Below are 18853 nucleotides of genomic sequence, written 5' to 3'. Positions count from 1 at the left end.
TGAATCCCTCTTGATGCATTAAGGAAAGAAGCTGAGTTTATTTATTCCCTTTTTTTCTTAGTTTTATTTTATTAGAGTGGTTGTGGGTTTACCGAAAAATCATGCAGAAAATACAGAGTTACCAAGTACTCCTCACACTTATTAACACATTGCATTAGTGTGGTATCTTTGTTATGATTGATGAAACAATATTATTGTACTGCTAGCTAGAGCCCATTGCTTATATTAGGGTTCATTCTCTGTTGTACAGTCATATGGCTCATAAATTTTATTTTTGTTATCGTAACATATACAACCTAAAATTGAGTGGTGTCAGTTATACTCACAATGTTGTGTTACCATTACTACCTTTTATTACCAAAACTTCAGTCAACCCCAAACAGCATCAGCTTCTCTTCCCTACCTTCACCCCAATCCCTGGTAACCTGTATTCTAGTTTCTGATTTGATGAATTTGTTTATTCAAATTATTTCATATCAGTGAGATCATACAATATTTGTCCTTTTGTGTCTGGCTTATTTTACTCAACGTGATGTCTTCAAGGTTCATCCATGTTGTTGCATATATCAAACTCCCTTTTCACTGATGAATAATATGTTCATCCATTTACATCCAAGTACTACAGTTTGTCTATCCGTTTATTTGTTGAAGGATACTTGAGTTGCTTCTATCTTTTGGCTATCGTAAATAATGTCCCTACGAACATCTTTGTGCAAATATCTGCTCATGTACCTGCTACCTGCTTTCAATTCTTGTGGGTATCTAATTAAAGTCTTATGGTAAGTCTATACTTAACTTTCTGAGGAACCGTTAAAAATTGTTTCCACAGTTGCTACAACATTTTACATTCCCACCAAAAATGAATGTTCTTATTTCTTCAGATCCTCTCCAGTGGTATAGTAGATGTGGTATAGAATCCATTCTAGTGAGATGCTAAATAGTATCTCATTGTGGTATTGATTTGCATTTCCCTAATGGCTAAAGATGATAAGCATCTTTTCATGTGTCTTTTGACCATTGGTTTCTCTTTGGAGAACTGTCTATTCAAATCTTTTGCCCATTTTTTAATTGGGTGACTTATCTTTTTGTTTTGGAGTTGTGGGATTTCTTTATATATTCTGAATATTAAACACTTACTGGATATGTGGTGTCCAAATATTTTCTCCATTCTGTAGCTTGTCTTTATTTTCATGATGCACAAATTTTAAAAATTTTGATGAAGTCCCATTTATTTTTTCTTTTGTTGCTTGTGCTTTTGATGTAAAGTCTAAGAAAGCATTGCCTAATACAAGGTCTTGAGGATGCTTCCATATGTTTTCTTCTAGGAGTCTTACAGTTTTGGTTCTTATATTTATGCCTTTGACCAATTTTAATTTTTGTATGAAGTGTGAGATAGGGGTCCTCCTTCATTCTTTTGCATGTAGATATCCAGCTCTCCCAATACCATTTGTTGAAGGGACTGTTCTTTCCAATTAAGTGGACTTGGCAGTCTTGTAAAAAATCAGTTGGGGGAAGCGAATGTGGCTCAAGCGATCAGGTTCCTACCTACTACGTGGGAGGTCCCAGATTAAGTTCCCGGGGCCTCCTACAGAAGGTGAGCTGGTGCAGTGAGCTGGCATAATGAAATCACACAACAAAGAGACACAAAGAGGAAAGACAATGAGAGACACAACAAACTAGGGAGCTGAGGTGGCTCAAGTCATTGAGGGCCTCTCTCCCACTCGGGAGGTCCCAGGTTTGGTTCCCGGTGCCTCCTAAAGAGAAGAGAAGCAGACAGCTAGTGCAAACAATGGGAGGAGAAGGTGAATAAATGTTTTTAAAAAATCAATTGGCCATAGATGATAGGATCTATTTCTGAACTCAATTTGATTTCATTGGTCTATGTATCTAACTTTATGCCAGTACCATGCTGTTTCTTTGTTTTTTGGGTTTTTTTTTTTTTAAGATTTATTTCTTTTCCTCCCTTCTCCTCCTCCTGTCCTGCTGTTTTTGCTGTCTGTGTTATCTTCTCATTTTCTCTCCTCTAGGATTCACCGGGGTTTGATCCTGGAGACTTCTGATAGGGAGGAAGGTTCCCTGTCAATTGTGCCACCACAGTTGCTGTTTTCTGCTGCACTTAACTCTCCCCTTGTCTCTCTTTTTTTTATCCCCCCCTTGTGGCTTTTTTTTTTTTTTTTTTTTTGCATGCTGTCTACTCTCTGTGTCTGTTCGCTGTGTGTTCTTCTGTATCCATATTTATTTTATTTCCCTTTCCCCCTTGCGGCTTGATTGCTGTCTGCTGTGTCCATTCGCTGCGTGCTCTTCTGTGTTTTTTGCTTGTCTCCCTTTTTTGTTGTGTTACCTGACTGAGCCAGCTCTCTGGTGCGCTTGTGGGCTGGGCGGCTCTCTGCAGTGTGTGGTCAAGCCTGCCTTCACAGGGAGGACCCAGGATGCAAACCCAGGGCCTCCCATATGGTAGACGGGAGCCCAACTATCTGAGCCACAGCCGCTTCCCCTTTGTATCTCTCTTGATGCGTCATCATCCTGCATGACTCACTTTGCTTGGGGCACTGGCTCACCATGTGGGCACTCATGCAGGCACTAGCTTGCCACATGGGCATGCTTTCTCTTCTTTTTCACCAGGAGGCCCCAGGGATTGAACCCAGGTCCTCCATGTGGTAGGCAGGAGTTCTATTACTTGAGCCACATCTGCTTCCCTGTAAAAAAGCTTTAAAGTTAGGACATTTGAGTCCTCCAACTTCATCTTTTTCAAAATGGTTTTGGTTAGTTGGGGCCCATTACCCTTCCAAATAAATTTGATAATTAGTTTTTCCATTTTCTGCAAAGAAAGCTGTTGAATTTTGATTGCATGTGTTGATTTTGTAAATTGCTTAGGGTAGAATTGATATCTTAACAATATTTAGTCTTACAACCCATGAACATGGAATGTCCTTCCATTCATTTAGGTCTTTGATTTCTTTTAGCAATGTTTTGTAGTTTTCCATGTACAAATCGTTTATATCCTTGGTTAGATTCATTTCTAGATATTTGAGTTTTTAGTAAATGGGATTTTTTTTCTTGATTTCCCCTTCAGATTGTTTATTAGTAGTATATAGAAACACTACTGAATTTTGCCTGTTAATCTTGTACCCCATCATTTGCTGAATTAATTACCTCTAGTAACTTTGTTATATGTTTTTCTGGGTTTTGTATATATAGGATTATCTCATCTTCCAATAGGAAAGGTTTTACTTTTTCCTTTCCAGTATGGATGACTTTTATGTCTTTTTCTTGCCTAAATGCTTTAGATAGATTTTCAGTACAATATTGAGTAATAGTGGGCATCCTTGTCTTCCTGCACTGAGAGGAAAAGCTTTCAGTCTTTCACCATTGAGTATGATGTTAGCTGTGGGTTTTTCATATATAACCTTATCATGGTAAGGAAGTTTACTTCTATTCCTAGTTTTCTAAGGGTTTTTATTAAGAAGGAGTTGCTGGATTTTGTCATATGGTTTTTCTGTATCACTTGAGATGATCATATGCTTTATTCCTTTATTCCATCTATGGGATATATTACATTGCTTTTATGTTCAAATCACCCTTGCCTACCTGGGATAAATCTCACTTGATCATGCTGTGTATTTAATGTGCTGTCAGATTTGGTCTGCGAGTATTTTGTTGAGGATTTTTGCATCTATATTCATAACTGATATTTGTCTGCAATTTTCTTTTCTTGTATCGTTTGGGTTTGGGTTTGGGTATTAGGGCGATGTTGGTCTTATAGAATAATTTGGGAAGTATTCCCTCATCTTCACTTTTTTGGAGGGGAGAGTTAGAGTATGATTGCTGTTAATTCTCCTCGGACTGTTTGGTCAAATTCCCCTGTGAAGCCAAGTGATCCTGGGCTTTTTTTGGGGGGACGGGGGTGCAGTATGGGGAAGTTTGCGGTTACTGATTCAGTCTCTTTATTATTGGTCTATTGTATGCTTATATTTCTTCTTGAATCAGTATTGGTAATTTTTGTGTTTCTAAGAATATGTCCATTATATCTAGGGTATTTAATTTGTTGGTGTACAGTTGTTCATAGAATCCACTTACAATTATTTTTTATGTCTGGGGAGTCAGTAGTTATGTCCCCCCTTCATTTCAGATTTTAGTTATTTGTGTCCTCTCTTGTTTTGTCAGCCTAGCCAAAGACTTGTCAATTTCATTGGTCATTTCAGAGAACCAACTTTTGGTTTTGTTGCTTCTATTGTTTTTTTCTCTATTTCACTTACCTATGCTGTACTCTTAATTTCCTTCCTTGTCACTTTGGGTTTATTTTCCTCTTCTTTTCCTAGATCCTCCACTTCCCTCTGCAAGATGGCTCCCTTGTCTGTTTGCTTGTTGTTTTTGCTCATTGTCAGCTTTTTTTTTTCCTTCTCATCTGCTTGTTGTCTTTTTTTTTTTCTTTAGGAGGCTCTGGGAACCGAACCCAGGACCTCCTATGTGGAGGCAGGTGCTCAACTGCTTGAGCCACAGCTGCTTCCTGCTTGTTTGGTTTTGCTCATTGTCTGCTTGTTGTTTTGCTTGTTGTCTTGCTCATTGCTTTTGCTCATTAACTGCTCGTTGTGTTTTTTTCTTATCTGCCTGTTGTTTTTGTTCAACGTCTGCTCGTTGTTTGTCTTTTTTAGGAGGCACACCGGGAACTGAACCCAGGATCTCCCATGTTGGAGGCAGGCACTCAACTGCTTGAGCCACATCTGTTCCCCTAGATCCTTCAATCCTTCACATTTTTTTTTCAGATCCTTCGCTTTTGAGGTTAGGTCACTGATTTGAGATCTTACTTCTTTTTTATTGTAAACATTTAGAGCTATAATTTTCTCTCTCAGCATTGCCTTTGCTGCATCCCGTAAGTTTTGGTATGTTGTGTTTTCATGTTCATTCACCTCAAGATATTCCCTAATTTCCTTTGTGATTTCTTCCTTGAGCCATTGGTTGTTTAAGTGCGCTGTTTAATTTCCACGTATTTGTGGATTTTCTGGTTCTCCCTTTGTTTTTCACTTCTGGCTTCATTTTATTGTGCCTGGTGAAAATACCTTGTGTTATTTCAATATCTTTGAATTTATTGAGTCTTGTTTGTGACCTGGAGAATGATTATGTGCACTTGAGAAGAATGTGTATTCTGCCGCTATTGGGAGAAATATTCCATATATGTGTTAGGTCTAGTTGGTTTATAGTACTTTTCAAGTTTTCTTTTCCTTATTTAAAGTGGTGTATTGACTTGTACTATTAATGTGGAACTATTTCTCCCTTCAAATCTGTTAACATTTGCTTTATTTTTGTTCTCTGCCATTTGATGCTTATATAACGGTTAATCTTCTTCTTGAACTGGCCCTTTTATCAGTATGTAGTGACCTTCTTTGTCCCTTGCAACAATTTTTTTCTCTTTATTTTTTTTTAAATGTTACATTCAAAAAATATAAGAGGTCCCCATATACCCACCACCCCCCTCACCCCATTCCTCCCACATCAACAACCTCTTTCATCATTGTGGGACATTCATTTCATTTGGTGAATACATTTTGGAGCACTGCTGCACCATATGGATGATAATGGTTTACACTGTAGTTTACACTCTCCCCCAGTCCACCCACTTGGCCATGGCAGGACATACGATGTCCAGCATCTGTCCTTGCAGTACCACCCAGGACATCTCCAAGTCCTGAAAATGCCCCACATCGTATCTCTTCTTCTCTCTCCCTACCCTCAGCAGCTACCGTGGCCACTTTCTCCACATCAATGCTACAATTTCTTCCATTACTAATCACAATAGTTCCGTAGTAGAATATCAGTACGTCCACTCTAATCCATAATCTATTCCTCCATCCTGTGGACTCTGGGATGGTTATGTCCACTCCCCCTCTGTATCAAGAGGGGGCTTAGATCCCACAAAGGTGATGGATGCAGTTCTCCTGCTTGCAGTTGTAAGCACTCTTGGCTCCCTGGTAGGTGGTTGACCTTCTTCAGCTCCCCGTTAGCTGGCTGGGATAAGGCCAATAATCCAGAGGGTAGGAGTTGCCTTGCAACAATTTTTGACTTGAAGTCTATTTTATCTGATATTAGTATAGCTACTCCCAGATCACTTTTTTTTTTTTTTGATGTACTGGGAACTACCCAGGACCTCATATGTGAAAAGCCAGCATTCAAACACTGAGCCATATTGGCTTCCCTGATTTGTTTTTTTCATTTGTTTTGCTTGTTGTTCATTTTTGTTTTTTTCAGAATGCACTGGGAACCAAACCTGGAACCTCCCATGTGAGAAGCCGGAGCTCAACCACTTGAGCCACAACTACTTCCCTGTTGTATTAGTTAGCCAAAGAGATGTTGATGCAAAGTACCAGAACTTTGATGGCCTTTAAAAAGGGTTTTATTTGGAGTAGGAGCTTACAGGCACAAGGTCTAAAGAGTCTAACTCAAGGTACCATAAGAGGTACTTTCTCACCTAAAGTCACTGGCCAAGTGTTGGAGCAAGATGGCAGGCAATGTCTCTAAGGGTTCAGCCTTCCTTATTCCCCTTAACGCTCCATGGTCCTAGCTTCTTCCAGTCTCAGCTGTAGGCTGGTATAAGGCTCATCTCTCTCTCCAGGGCACGTTTCTGGGCTCAGCTGCTCAGTTCTCTTCACAAGGTCAGCTGGAGACTATCAGGCTCATTTCTCTTCCCGGGGCGTCTGCCATGTCTAATGAGCTTTCTCTCTTCTGTGTTCTTCTCTGTGTGTTTACTTCTGTGTCTGTTTTTAATGTGTTTTACAGTTTATTTATTTATTTCTCCCCACCCACTCATTGTTTGCACTTGTTGTGTCTGCTCGTCTTCCTATTTCCTTAGAAGGAACTGGGAACCAAAGCCAGGACCTTCGATGTGGGAAGGAGGCACCGTGAGCCACCTCTGCTCCCTGCTTTGTGGTGTCTCTCATTAAGTTTTCCTCATGTCTCTTGTGTCATCTTGTTGCATCAGCTCACCACAGCTGCCCGTTGCGCCAGTTGGCTGTCTTCTTTCGGAGGCACAGGGCTGAACCCGGGACCTCCCATGTGGTAGGCAGGAGCCCAATCACTTGAGCCACATCTGCTTCCCAGAGCATCTGTTTTATCCCCAAGAGGGCTTGGACTCGATGCTGAGTTGCGGTTGGATCAGACCCCTAATCTTAACATAATTTAACCAGATGTCTCAGCTGAATCTAATACAGTCAAAGGGTTATCATGCCAGAGGAACTGACTAGTTTACAGACATAATCTATATTTTTTTGGAATTCATAAATAGTATCAAACTGCTACACCTGTCTTTGAATTTAAGGTGAGTCTCTTGTAAAAAGCATATAGTTGGGTCATGCTTTTTTATCCATTCTGCCAATCTCTGCCTCTTGACTGGAGAGTTTAATCCATTTACATTTAAATTAACTACTAATGATGCAGAACTTTCTTCTGCCATTTTGTTCCATGCTTTTTGTAAGTCTTAACCTTTTTTTGACTCTCAATTCTTCCATTAATGGCTACTTTCATATTTATTTGATTTTTGTAGTATACCATTTTGAGTCCCTTCTCATTTTTTTTCTGGATATATTTTTCATACATTTTTTTGTGTGTGGTGACCATGGGATAAAATTTAACATCCTAAATCTATAACAATCATGGTTTATTTGATACCAACTTAACATTAATAGTATACACACACAGTGTTCTCGTAACCCTTAGTCTCCCCACTTTTTGTTGTACTTGTATGTTTGGACTTTTATGTCCCAAACCATAGATTTATCATTTTTTCAATGCATTTGCATTTTAGATCTGTAAGAAGTAAAAGTGGAGTTATATACCAAAAAAAGTCAGTTCAATAGTACTGACATTGGTAATTACCTACACTGTTACTTTTATCAAGGAAGTTTTATTTTTTTTACACTGCTTTGATCCATTGTCTAGTGTCCTTTCCTTTCATTTTGAAGAAATCCCTTTAGCATTGTTGGTAGGGCAAGTATAGTGATAACAAACTCCCTTACCTTTGTTTATCTGAGTATGTCTTAATCGCTCCTTCATTTTTGAAGGAGAGTTTCATGGATATAAAATTCTTAGATGCCAACTGTTGTTTTTTTTTCCCAGGAAAAACTTGGATGCTTTATTTCACATTCATTTTGTTCATCTCTCATAATCAATCTCATTTTTAAGATGGGGGTTTAATAAGCTCTTATTACCCCCCATTTTACATTGAGAAAGCTGAGGTCTGCTTCAGGGCTGTGTCCATTTAAAAATAAAGTGTGGCCATCTCGGAAATCCCATCCTAGCAAAGGGTAAGGACTCTAGGACTTTAGTCCTGGGTTCGAATGTGGGCTCCACTACTTCCCAGTGAGATGCAAGTCACTTCACATCTCATCTGTAAAATGGATCATGTAAAATTGTTGCAAGGATTAAATGAGAACAGCAACTTTGCAGAGGTTTTGTCCATACAATTCTGGGCAGGGAAGGTAAGAAGCCATGCAACTTCTGCCTCAGACACTAGGAGGGGCCCCAAATGTTTTCTTTAAAAAAAAAAAAAAAAGATTTATTTCTCCCTACCCACTTGTTTGCACTTGCTGTGTGTCTTCCTTGTTTCTTTAGGAGGCACCAGGAACAGAACCTGGGACCTCCAATGTGGGAGGGAGGCACTCTAATCACTTGAGCCATCTCTGTTCAATGCTTTGTTGTGTCTCTCATTATGTTTTTCTTCTTGTGTCTCTTGTTGTGTCAGCTTGCTGTTCCTGCCTGTTGCACCAGCTTGCTGTCTCCTTTAGGAGGCACTGGGAACTGAAACAGGGACCTCCCATGTGGTAGGCAGGAGCCCAGTTGCTTGAGCCACATCCACTTGCCCCATCTGTTTTCTTTCAGCAGTTTATTTCATCCCACTGCCTTCTTGCCTCCATGTTTCTGTGAAAGATCAGCACTCCATCTGATTGAGACTCCCTTGTATATAACAGGTTGCTTTTCTCTTGCAGCTTTCAGAACTCTCTCCTTGTCCTTGACGTTTGTCAGCTTAACTGCTATGTCCGATTATGTTTCTCTTTGAATTTATCCTCTTTGAAATTCCTTGAATGTGCACATTCATGTCTTTTGTTACATTTGCAGCGTTTTCTGCTATTATGTTCTTGAATATTCCTTCTTTCTTCTTCTTCTGGTTCTCATAATATGTATACTGGCACATTTGATGGTCTTTGCTTTTATAAAAATTTTTTTTCTTTCTGCTCCTCAGTGTGAATCATTTCTCATTCACTGATTCTTCTTCTGCCAGCCTTAATCTCTGTTGAAACCGTCTAAGTTATTTTTCATTTCAGTTATTGGTCTTCAACTCCAGTATTTATGTTTGGTTCCTTTTAAAGTTTTTCTTGGGAAGCAGATATGGCTCAGGTGACTGAGCTCCCACCTACCACATGGGAGGTCCCAGGTTGGGTTCCCGTTGCTCCTAAAGACGACGAGCAAGACAGTGAGCTGATGCAATGGGAAGGCACAGTGAGCTGATGCAACAAGACACTAGGAGGAAAACATAACGAGAGACAAAACAAAGCAGGGAGCAGAGTGGCTCAAGCGATTAGGTGCCTCCCTCCCAAATCGGAGGTCCTGGGTTCAGTCCCTGGTGCCACCGAGGGGAAAAAAAAGAAAAAAAGATGAACACACACAGCAAGTGAAAACGAGTGAGTGTGGAGAAATAAGTCAAAACAAATCTTTAAAGTTTTTCTCTTTATTGGAATTCTCAGACTGGAAGACGCAATACTGTTAGGATGTCAGTGATCCCCAAAGTGATCTATAGATGCAACAGAATCTGGCCTCTGGAACTTAGACTTGGTAGTTTCACAGTCGACCACAACTGACAATTAGTTTGTATTCTTGGGCAATTTACAAAATTTCTGCTTCAATTTCCTTAATTTTAAAATGGTGATGAGAATAGTACATTCTTCAGTAGGTTTTTGTGAAAATGCCCAAGGTAAGACACCAAGACCTGCCAAAAGGTTAAGTGTGAGAGGAATTTGGAATTGATAGTCAAGGGAGATAACTGAGTACCAGCTACGGCCCAGGATCAAATGCTGTGTTGGGGCTGTAGATCTTCATCCTACCTTACAAGTGTTCTAAGGTTCTCAGTAATACAGGCACAGGGGAACTATGTTGGCGGTGCCCCAGGAATCACTGTGCAGAAGTAGTTCAGTGCACAGCAAGGGGGTGGTGGCAGCAGGCAGGAAAATGTGCCATTCATTTCCTGTGAGAAGTGTATTGGGTTGACAACCTTAACTGTTGCACTGTGAATCAACCACCACATTCAGACCGAGGTCACATCTCCCATGGGCTGCTCCTAGCCAATGACTGAACACAACAGAGATATTAATATAAGCCCATTTTCCCAAGATTTGGGACTAATCTGATGAGAAACTGGTTGAGGAGTCCCCATTGGTTTGACTGAGAATTTCTTAGAACACCATTGCAGTCTATGGCTCTTCCAAGTTCCTACCCAAACCTCCTCCTCTCCCCTCTCCTTCATAAGGTTGGAATTTCATCATGGTCTAAAGGTTCTTGCTGTCTCCTCCAGTTCCCTCCCCCTTTTCCTTCACTGGTGCTTTCCCCAGTATCTCTTGCATGTCTAATCCCATCTTGGATTCTGCTTTGCAAAAGACCCAAACTCACACATCAGCTACTAAATGAATTTTAAAACTTGTTATTGAGTCATAAAATCCATAAAAGAGCACAAATCACACACACAGATCTAGAATAATTTTTACATACTTGGTGTAATCATTCTCACATAAACGGATTTTTTATTATTTGAAAGTAATATTTAAATATTTTGTGATAACTAATTTGCTAAATCCATACACTAATTTTTTTTTTTAAGATTTATTTTTATTTATTCCCCTCCACACCTCACCCCCTGTTGTCTACTCTCTGAGTCCGTTTGCTGTGTGTTCTTCTGTGTCTGCTTATATTCTCATTAGGCGGCTCCAGGAACCAATCCTGGCACCTTCCAGAGTGGAAGAGAGGCTATTACTCTCTTGCGCCACCTCTGCTCCCTGTTCTGCTACGTCTTCTTATTTTCTCTCCTCTGTGTCTCTTGTTGCATCACCTTGCTGCGCCAGCTCTCCATGTTGGCTGGCACTCCTGTGCAGGACAGCATTTCCACACAGAGTAGCACTCCTGCGCAGGGTGGCATTCCTGTATGGGCCGGCATTCCGTGTGGGCCAGCTTGCCCTCACCAGGAGGCCCTGGGCATCAAACCTTGGCCCTCCTATATGGTAGACAGGAGCCCAACTGGTTGAGCCACATCCATTTCCCTAATAGCTTCTTAAATTTAATGAAGTACTATTTTTAATTAAAAGTCATAAGTTAATAAGGCTAAATATCTAAATAGTAACAAATCTTATTCTGTTTAAACCAAAGCCTTTTAGATACTTAACTTTTTTACAGGGTCAAAGTTTAATCCCACCATTGGATTATAGTGCTGGGTCACCTTGAAAAGGTGGTTTTACCCATCATCTGGAAAATGGGAACTATAACAAACACATGATACATGCTATGTAGACCGTTCAAAATCCATTACACACTGAACTTCTTCAATTCTTAGAATATCCTCTAAGGTAAGTTATAATAATAACCACATTTTATGAAACAGGGAAACTGAGTCATACACAGTTTTGTAACATAATTCTGTGGTCAGAAATGTCCAAGAGCTCCTAGTTGAATTTTCAGGTGACTACATCCACTGCATTACCCTAGACAAAACCATAAGGAAAGGAAGAATTGCCCAGTATTGTGAGAGACAATAAATTGTGGTTCTTTTAAGCCTCTAAATTTTGAGGTGGTTTTCCAGCAGAGTAGTGAAATTAAAAATGATTACCGCTAAAAGGATTATAGATATATATATTCGTATATATTACATATCTTCTAGGCATTTTGTATGTATATATTTTTTCTTGTAATCCAATAGTAAGACACACATAAAAAACACAATAGGATGGGAAAAGATTTAAAGAGACAATTCACCAAAAGAAGTCATGCACAGGAAATCATATTTGTTATCATTATGCTCCACATTCACTTCTACCACTCACCCCACCCACACATCCGATGAGGCAGGAAACACTGTGGGTTCCACCTTGAAAATTTACTCGGAATCTCATCACCTCTTCTATCTCTCCTGCTTTCACTCTGAATGGGTCAACAGCTTACCTGTAGCCTCTCCAGGAGTCTACCTGCTTCCAGCCCCACCACACTCCTCCCCCACCAGTATGTTCACTCAGGATACTTTGAAAATCCTAACTCAGATCACATCCTTTCTCTGTTCCCAACCCTCCATGCCTCCTAGCACACTCAGCCTGGCATTTGAGGCAGGATTCCTCAAATATTCTCATATTTCAAGGGCAAACACGAGAACTTTCCTGAAAGCTCTCAAGTCAGTTTCAACTCCAATCCTTTGCACAAGAAGACTGCTGTTTCTGTTACACTCTCCACATCTCATTAAGCTGTGTATGCCCCACTGTTCTGAACACCGAGGCCTGCGCCGCAGGAAACCCCAGGCAGATGCTTCTCGGTTGGAGTTTTAGGAATTTGGGGCTCGGAGTCTGGCTGCGAGGGGTCCGAGGGGATTCTCCCTCGACCGTGCCAAATCGATCGGTCGCCCACCGCATCGCATCCCGACCACATGCTGGGTGACCTCAGGCGGGGGCCACTTTTCTGAGCCTCCGTCCCCGGTCCGTAAAGGAGGCACAAGGCCAAAGCCTATGTCTCCGGGGCGGCCAAATGGGCTTTTGCGGAGACCCCGGCGGACACTCCTCCGCACAGCGCGGCCCAGTGGCCTCTCGGGGCCGTCCTCTCGCCGGCTGGGACGCCCAGGCTCGGAGAGACAGATCGCTCGCCGCGACCGCAGCACGTACGAGCCGTAGAGGTCGCACCTCCCCGACTTCTGTGCCTCCTGCGGGCCTGGGGAACCTCCTGGGACTGCGACCCCGACCGGGTAAACGGGTCCTCAGGCGAAGATGGACAGACGCAAGCGTCCCAACAGTGTCCAGGGCCGACGCCGGAAGCCCCGCCCGTCCCGATCTATTATTGGCTAGCGCCGGGGCGCGCCCGGCGAGAGGGTTTCTGGGTACTGTAGTTCGACGTCGCGTAAGCAATGACGCGGCTGAGAGGGTGTGCGTTCTCAATCCCCTCGGCAACAATGGGGCGGCACGGTGACGGTCTTAGGATAATGAAGTCATAGTTGGCTGCGGACGCTGAGCGAATGAAAGCTCAGGCTAGGGGCGTTTCCGGGCCGGCAGGGGCGGGACCTCCGGTGTAACCTTTGCGGGCTTTACTTTTAGTTTGGTGGGCGGGATTGCGGGCGGCCTGGAAACCAGAACTCCCGGCGTGAGCGCCCTACCTGGAGGCCGCACGGCCCGAGGAGAAGATTGTGGGAGAGAAGTCCAGGCCTTTCGCCGCGCTTTAGTCACCCCGGCGAATGGCTCCGTCTCCCTAAGCCTCGGTTTCCCCAACGTTTTTTACACCGGGTAAGACTGAGGTTCGGAGTGCGGGAGGCAGCCAGCCCGAGGTAACTCCGCTTGATGGAGTTGTGGGGGTTCGGCCGAGCCCACAGGCCCGTCGAGGTCGTCAGCATCTTACAGCCTCGGTCCCGCCCTCAAGTTCGGCTGAGGTGCACAACGTCGCTTATGGACCCGGTGCAGGTAAATGAAGGGTCCCCCAGGTACTCTCCTGCTAGGATCCCCGTTCCCGTGGTCCTGGAGCGCCAATATAGGAAATGGTGGTGTCTTGTGACTCTGCCTTCTTCTATCCCTGCCTTTGGGCCTGTTGCCCTGAGAGTCACTTTCATCTAACATCCTGAATCTGGGCCAGGGACTGTGTGCAGCGGTTCTCATTAATGGAATCCTGTGGAATTCCATTAATGAGAATTAATTCCTCTGGGATTGTGTCCCACGGACCAAATTCCTTAGATATGAGGCTGCGGTGGAAGTGTTAAGGGAACCGCAGGTCTTGGTTATATTGGGTGATAACAGAATAGGGGTCAGGCCTCAGGCCTGGAATGGCTGGTCTTCTATTCAAAGGGGGAGTTCGAGTCATAGTTTGAGTAGAAGAGAGTACTCAGGTCTTAAAAGGGCTCCCTTTGTCAACAGAGTGGAGAATGCCAGATTAAGGCTGGAGATGTTCCAGGGGTGGAGGCTGGTGTGTGAATGCAGGGAGCAGCTGTGGGTTGGGTTCAGGATAATGACCAAACCTCCTGAGGAGAAAATAGCATAGAAGTGACAGAGATAGGATGAGAGTAGGCCTAAGAGAGAGGTGATCTGGGAGACACCAAGGAGATGTGGTCTGGGGAACACAAGGGTAATTGGCTAGTGGGAGGGGAGTGAGACCCTATGTGCCACCCACCTCCCAGTTGTTCCTCTGGGTTGATTTGGATGCAGTGACCAGTGGGAGTACTAGGAGAGAGGAGAGAGGGGCACAGTGGTGCCAGGGCTTGGGAGGTAGAGACCTAAGAAGGATCGTAGGCTTTACATGGGTGTTGGGTAGATGGACTGGGAGTCACAAGAAGACAAGATGTTAGTGATAGATGCTGTAGCAAGACTCTGAGTCATAGGTCAAGGGCTCAGATAAGATAATTTGCCTGTTATTTGGTTTGTTTTCCAGCATACGTGTTGGCTTTCTGACTCAGCAGTACCATTGTTGCAGAGCCAATGACATTCAAGGATGTGGCCATGTACTTCTCCCAGGAGGCACAGGGGCTCCTTGATTTGGCCCAGAAGTACCTATACTGCGATGTGATGCTGGAGAACTTCGAGTTCATGACCTCACTGGATAACACCCTTATGCCCTACCCCAGCATGGTGACCAACCTCTCTTCTATAACTTTTGTCCATGAAAAGTTATGTTGTTCCCAGAACTTGACCATGCTTGTGGTTTCCTTTCCAGGTTTCCTGTTATAGAAACTGCTGGTGCCAGGGCTAGAATGTGTGCACTTCCCCAGCCCCTCCTTGAGGGCATAGGTCAGAGATTAGGAATCTTCAGTTTGCTAACAGATTCCACTAAGCTTGACCAGTCCCTGTGCAGCCATCATAATCCAATTTCAGAACATTTTCATCACCCAAAGAGAAACTTGCACCCATTAACATCACTCTTCATACTCTCTCATCCTCTCCTCTCCAGTCCTAGGCAACTACTAACATACTGATTATATAGATTTGCCTGTTCTGGACATTTCACATAAATGGAATGACACACTATATTTTTTGTGTGTGTGACTGGCTTCTTTCACTTAGCATACTGTTTTTGCAGTTCATCCATGTTGTAACATGCATCATTATTTCATTCTCTTTTATTGCTGAATAATATTCTGTTGTATGGATGTACCAGATTTGTTAATCTCTTTACGAGTTGATGGACATTTGGATTATTTACACTTTTTGGTTATTGTGAATAATACTTCTGGGAACATTCATGTACAGGTTTTTGTGTGGCTATGTGCTCATTTCAAGGAACTGCCAAAATGTTTTCCAAAGTAGCTATACCATTTTCAATCCTGCCACCAATATGTGAGGCATCCATTTTCTCCACATCCTCACCAACACTTGGTATTGTCATATTTTTTCTTATAGCCAGCTTAGTGGGTGTAAAGTGGTTTCTCATTATGTTTTGTTTTGTTTTTTTTGGTGGTACCAGGGATTGAACTGGTACATGGGAAGCAGATGCTCAACCACTGAGCTATACCAGATCTTAACTTTCATTGGTTTTTATTTGTATTTCCTAGAACTGACGCATTGAACGTCTTTTCATGTGCTTATTGGCTATTCATAGGTCTATATTAGAAAAATACCTATTCATATTGTTTGCCCATGTTTTTGGGTGATATGTCTTTATTATTGAGTTGTAAGAGTTATTTATATATTTTGGGTACATGTTCCTTATCAGATATATAATTTCCAAATATTTTCTACCATTCTGTGGGTTGTCTTTTCACTTTGTTGATGACATCCATTAAAGTACAAAATTTTAAAGTTTGTTTAATTCCAGATTACCAGTCTTGTCTTTTATTGCTTATGCCTTTGATATCTTCTCTAAGAAGTCATTGCATAAGCCAACAATGTGAAGACTTTCTCATGTTTTATTCTGGAAGTCCACAAGATGTTTTTCAGGGTTCACCTGTGGCACTGCTTGTAGTGATCATTCTGAGTGTTCCTACAAGACTCTTCTCAAAAATTCATTTTGTAAATATTAGATTTCTTTGTGGTTACAAAGATGATGCAAGCTCTTTGTGGTCTCTTGTGGGGTGTCTGAGATCCTGGGCCCAGGCTGTTTTCTTCTTTCTTTTCTCTGCCTAAAACTTGTACCCTGCAGGTCCTATAATGTGCCAAATAGAGCGGAATGAAGAGCCCTTTTGTCTAAAAGGGTGGACATGACCCTGGCCTTGGCAAAGAGGCCTGGAGGGGGTCCTGGTCTTGAAGAATGTGAGCTGAGCATGGGTCATGTTGAAGATGGGCTTAAAGTATATCAGGAACTTCTTCTGGGTTCTGGTGCCAAGCCAGTGGCTTCTCTTGTTCCCATCTTTTTCTTTCCTTTCTGGCACTCTGTATTATTGCCATTTTTACTTCTGACTTCTGGCTGGGCCCCACCTCTCTGGCCTCTTCTCCTCTGCTTTTCATGCACTGCTACCCCATATTGGTCTCATATCTCCAATGAGATATGAGAGTTACACATTTTTAAATAATATTTGAATACCAGCTACTCAGTTGTATTTGGATTTTCTGGGCCTTGACAGAGAAAGTGCTATGCAGAGTTGTTGCCAGTCGTCAACAACCAAGGCCCTACGGAAACCTGTTTGTAGAGGAGTGAGTTTGGAGGCTCTGCCTCTTCCCTGCCTGTGCCCTATGCTCTGTCCTTGTTTCTGGAGAAGCCTTCCTTATTCTGTGGCCTAGCTCAGTCCAACCCAACACAGCAGGCCCTTCTTTACCCTGATTCGTTACACACACCCCCAACAATCCCTTTGACTCCTTTCTGGGAGTGTCAGTCACACATTTTTAATGAAACTACCCCTTCTCACCAAGTGGAACACTCATCCAACATTTCTCTGCTTTCAGGTTATTGGCATGGAGTGGAGAATAAGGACACCTCTCTCAAGCAGAGTATTCCTGTAGGAGTGCCACAAGTCAAGTTCCCCATGACACATCATTCTGCCCATAAGGCTAACACCTGTGATATGTGTGGCCCATTCTTGAAAGATATTTTGCATTGTTGCTAAGCATAAAGGAACACACCCTGAAGAGAAACCCTATATGTGTGGAGCATGTGGGAGAAACTTCTGGTTTGGTACATACCTTCACCAGCACCAGAAGGAACACAGTGGAGAGAAACACTTTAGCTGGGACAGGGACTCTTTTGCAAAGAACTCTAGAGTCCATTTGTCGGAGAAGCCCTTCACTTGCAGGGAGGGTGAAAATGACACAACAAACAGCTATGACCTCCTCTAGCACCAGGCCATTTACACTGAAGATAAGCCACACAGGAGCACTGAGTATGGACTGGCCTTGCCACATAATTGCAATCTTGGGCAGCTCCCCAGAGTCCACACTGCACAGAAGCTCTTCAAATGCAGCATCTGTGGGAAAACCTTCATGAAGAGCTCTGCCCTCCTCAACCACCTGAGAACTCACTCTGAAGGGAGATCCTTTAAATGACCAACAGGCAGAAATTCCTTCAAGGAGAAATCAACCCTTGTCTATCACCCAAAATTTCACACTGAAGAAACATCCCACATGTGCAAGGAGTGTGGGAAGATTTTTAGTCACTCATTTAAACTGAAGAAACTCCATAAATTTCACAATGGAATAGAATATGAGTGCAGTGAATGTGGGAAAACCTTCAGCCACAAACACACTTGTTCATCACCAGAGAATTTACACTGGAGAAAAGCCTTATGAATGCAGTGAATGTGGAAAAGCCTTCAATAATAGATCACACCTCATTTGGCATAAGAAAGTTCACTCTGGAGAAAGGCCTTTTAAATGCAGCAAATGTGGGAGACCCTTTAGCGAAAGCTCCAATTTCCTTGGGCATCAGAAAGTTCACACCCAGGTAACGTCTTCTGAATGCATTCAGTGTGGGAAAGCTTTCAGCCACAGTTCTGCCCTTATTCAGCACTGGAGAGTTCGTACTGGAGAAAGGCCTTAAGAGTGCAGCCAGTGTGGAAGAGCCTTTAGCAATAACTCTAACCTTGTTCAACATCAGAAAGTTCACACTGGAGAACAACCTTTTGAGTGCAGTAAATGTGGACAAGACTTCAGCCAAAGTTCCCACCTCCTTCAACATCAGAAAGTTCACACTGGAGAATGGCCGTTTGAGTGCACTGAATGTGGGAAAACCTTCAGTAATAGCTCTACCCTCATTCAGCACCAAAAAGTACACACTGGACAAAGGCATTATAAGTGCAGTGAATGTAGAAAAGCCTTCGCCTACAGCTCTAGCCTGATTTAGCACTGGAGAATTCACACTGGAGAAAGTGCAGCAAATGTGGGAAAGCTTTTGCTCACAGCTCCAGCCTCATCGAGCACTGAAGAGTTCACACAAGAGAAAGGCCTTATGAGTGTAGTGAATGTGGGAAGTTCTTTAGCCAAAACTCATTAAACACCAGAAAGTTCTTACAGGAGAAAGGCCATATGAATGCAGCAAATGTGGGAAATTCTTTAGCCAAAAGTCCAGCCTCATTTATCACTGGAGAGTTCACATTGGAGAAAGACCATATGAATGTAATGAATGTGGAAGAGCCTTTAGCAATAACTCCCACCTGGTTCATCACCAGGGAGTTTGCGACGGCTTGCTCAGTCGGTAGAGGTGGGGTCTGGCTGCGGACGAG

The 18853-nt window shown here is 42.7% G+C and overlaps 1 long non-coding RNA gene and 1 pseudogene across 1 annotated transcript; both read left to right on the top strand.

Moving 5' to 3' along the window:
- Positions 1-13131: 13131 nt before the first annotated feature.
- LOC101444836 (uncharacterized) lies at positions 13132-17482 on the top strand. The gene is made up of 3 exons (XR_011646421.1): positions 13132-13679; positions 14638-14834; positions 17082-17482. It is a non-coding gene; the product is annotated as an uncharacterized lncRNA (long non-coding RNA).
- Positions 17483-17659: 177 nt separating this feature from the next.
- LOC139436896 (zinc finger protein 132-like) lies at positions 17660-18723 on the top strand (annotated as a pseudogene).
- Positions 18724-18853: the final 130 nt, after the last annotated feature.

This window comes from Dasypus novemcinctus, chromosome 18, assembly GCF_030445035.2.
Source record: "Dasypus novemcinctus isolate mDasNov1 chromosome 18, mDasNov1.1.hap2, whole genome shotgun sequence".
Lineage (NCBI taxonomy): Eukaryota > Metazoa > Chordata > Mammalia > Cingulata > Dasypodidae > Dasypus > Dasypus novemcinctus.
This window is presented reverse-complemented; position numbering and strand designations above follow the sequence as displayed.